General features: G+C 63.7%; 1 protein-coding gene across 4 annotated transcripts in view; it reads left to right on the top strand.

Moving 5' to 3' along the window:
- The first annotated feature begins 15 nt into the window (after positions 1–15).
- WFS1 (wolframin ER transmembrane glycoprotein) overlaps positions 16–2557 on the top strand; it is a 42086-nt gene continuing 39544 nt past the window's right edge. For 3 of the 4 annotated variants that reach the window (XM_006153658.2, XM_014589833.1, XM_014589832.1), the window contains exon 1: positions 16–188. The gene's annotated coding sequence lies outside the window, so the exon portion shown is untranslated. Of the gene's footprint in view, positions 203–2557 lie in introns of all 4 variants that reach the window. The other variant, XM_006153659.2, reaches the window with a different exon arrangement.

Here is a 2557-nt window from a genome sequence, read left to right as displayed (position 1 = left end):
GCCCCGCCCCGCCCCGCCGCTCTAACGCTGAGGGCCGCTCTTGCCGGCTCCCGAAGCAGCCCGCGCCTCTGGATCCACCCGGTTCCCTGTTCTCCCCGCCTCGCTTCGTCCAGCTGCTCCCGAGCAACTTTGCGGCCGACTGGAGGCCCGCGGACGTCGCGGCGCCGCGTGCGTCCTCTCGCGGGCTGGTGAGTACTTCGAGGTAGGGGACCACAGCTATGGCTGCGCGCAGGCTGGGAAGAGACCCGAGAGTGCAGGGGCTGGGGGGCGTCCGCCTCGGGCCTCAGTTTCCCCCTTTGAGCTGATGGGTAGCAGGGTCCAAAGTCTTCCGCAAGTTCCCTAGAAGTTGAAGGACTGAGAGTCGCTCCGCTTCGCGACTCCTATCGAGACCCTGGCCGGCCGGGTCGAGTCTCCCTAGGAGGGTGTGCGCCCCCTCGGCCTCATAGCTGCCGCCCTGGCGATCCTGGGCACCGCGCTTCCAAGCACGCTCGGGTGCACGAGCCTCCCCGCAACCCACCCCACATCTGTTGCGAGAGGAAACAGGCCGGAGAGGCACAGCAACCGTAGGCTGGGGGCCCGGTGGTGGCAGGGGGCACAGCAAGCGTAGGCGGGGGGCCCGGTGGTGGCAGGTGGGCGCCCCCTCCCAGGGCCTCCAGCACCGTTGTGCCCGCCCGCCCGAGTTGCCCCGTCATGCCCTTCCCCCGCGGCCCGCTGGCCCCGGGGCCACCCTATGCCCGCCAGGTGGGGGCGGTGGTGGCCGATCAGGGCTCAGCCCCCCAGAGGATAGCAGGCTCCGGGGAGGGTCAGGGTCACAAGGAAGCCCACTTAAGAGCTTTGTGGCAGTTCCTCTCTGCGTCCCTGCTCCTCCTTGTAAAGCAGGGCGCATCCATGGCTGCCCCCTTGCCTGGTCCGAACTCTGCGGAGTATTCATTTCTGAATGGAAAGGTGGAAGCTTTCTGGAGAATCTGACCCAGCCCTTTTGGGTGTGATGGAGCCGTGTCCTCCACCCCATTTTTCTGAAGTTGTTTGGAAATTCCCCGGAGCTAGTGTTGTACAGCCCCATAGCCCTGCCCTCCTGTTTGCCCAAATTCCAAGGAGCTGGCATTGTACAGCCCAACCCTGCCCTCCTGCCTGACCCTCTCTGTAGTCTTGGGTGGGAATTACAGTCACGTTTGACACAGGAGGAAGCTGAGATGCAGTGGGGTTTGATGCTTGCTCAGGACCGCTGGGAGCCTGGTGTGAGACCTCTGCTTTCGTCTCCCAGACCAGGGCAGCAGTCTCCCCGCACCTTGGACAGGGACCCCTGGCATTAGCCCAGGAACTCCGTTTGTACAGCACTTCCCTCTTGCCAGGATCCATCATGCGCAGAGCGATGCTGGGTACCCCGTGCTGGCTGTCCCTTCTCACAGCAGCCCCATGAGGGGTCCATGGGAACCCCAGAGGCCACACTCCCTGCTGTCCCCACCTGTTTACTGCTGTCCTAAGGGGCTGTGATTCTCACTGGAGTCCCTCTGTGTCCCCCCGGGGATTTGGAGAGAGACTCCTCTGTGTCCCACCATTTCTCTTCCTTCCTGCCCCTTTGCCCTGTCCCTCCCACAGGCACAGGACAGCTAGTTAGACGAGCCCATCTGACCTGCCTTCCTAGGATGGAAGAGTGTGAAAGGACTTCCCAACCCAGGCCTCCCCTGCCCATCCCAGGCCGGGCCAGACAGGCTTTTGGGGCTGGACACAGAACAACCCTGCTCAGTCTTGGCCCCCAGAAATAGCAGTCCTGCAGGACAGATACCAAACACCCACCCAGATGGTGGCAATGAGAGTTATAATAGGTAGGGAGCTTTAGCTTTATGTAGCCACACCCCACCCAGGGACAGCACCGCCACCACAGCCTCCAGCCACAGATCAGCCCTCTCTGTGCCCTTTACTGCTCACACTCAGCTGGTGTCTCCTGGCCCTGGCACCTCCCTCGCATGCTGCTCTGGTTCAGGATCCTCTCCCTAGTGTCCCCAGCCCATCTCCACACAGCCCCAATGCCACACGCCCCAAAGGCCCCCCCAGCCACTTCCCCCGGCCTGTAAGGTCTAGTCCATCTCCTAAGCCTGGCATTCGTTCAGGCTCTGAGCCCTGTTCGCCTTCCTGTGTCCTCCCCACAGCAGTCACACCCCAGCCGCCTACCATGCTGACTTTCCTGGACTCATCGGCTCACTCCCCCTCCGCTGCCCCTTCTCCCAGGCGCATCCCCGGCTGGAAGGCCCAGACACCCCCCACCCCCACCCCACCCCTCCCCACTCCCGTGCCTGGCTTCAGCCTGCTCGTCCCAAAGGCTCCCCGAGCCCTCTGCAGAAGTCCTAGCCGGCCTCATCCGATGCAGCTCACCCCAAATGCTGCCCCCTCTGCAGCCCTCTGGGCAGGTGTCACCCTTCCCATCTAGATGGAGCCCCTTGAAGAGCAATCCTGGGTGACTCCTCTGGGGCAAGGAAGCCAGCACAGTGCCTGGCTCAGACAGGCCCTCAGTCAGCCCCGCCAGTTGGCCGGGGCTAGGCCCAGAGCAGGTGCCAGG

The sequence above is a fragment of the Tupaia chinensis genome, unplaced genomic scaffold (genome assembly GCF_000334495.1).
Source record: "Tupaia chinensis unplaced genomic scaffold, TupChi_1.0 Scaffold000384_1, whole genome shotgun sequence".
In the NCBI taxonomy this organism is placed as follows: Eukaryota; Metazoa; Chordata; class Mammalia; order Scandentia; family Tupaiidae; genus Tupaia; species Tupaia belangeri.
Note: the sequence above shows the minus strand (reverse complement) of the source record. Positions and strands in the feature narration are given on the sequence as shown.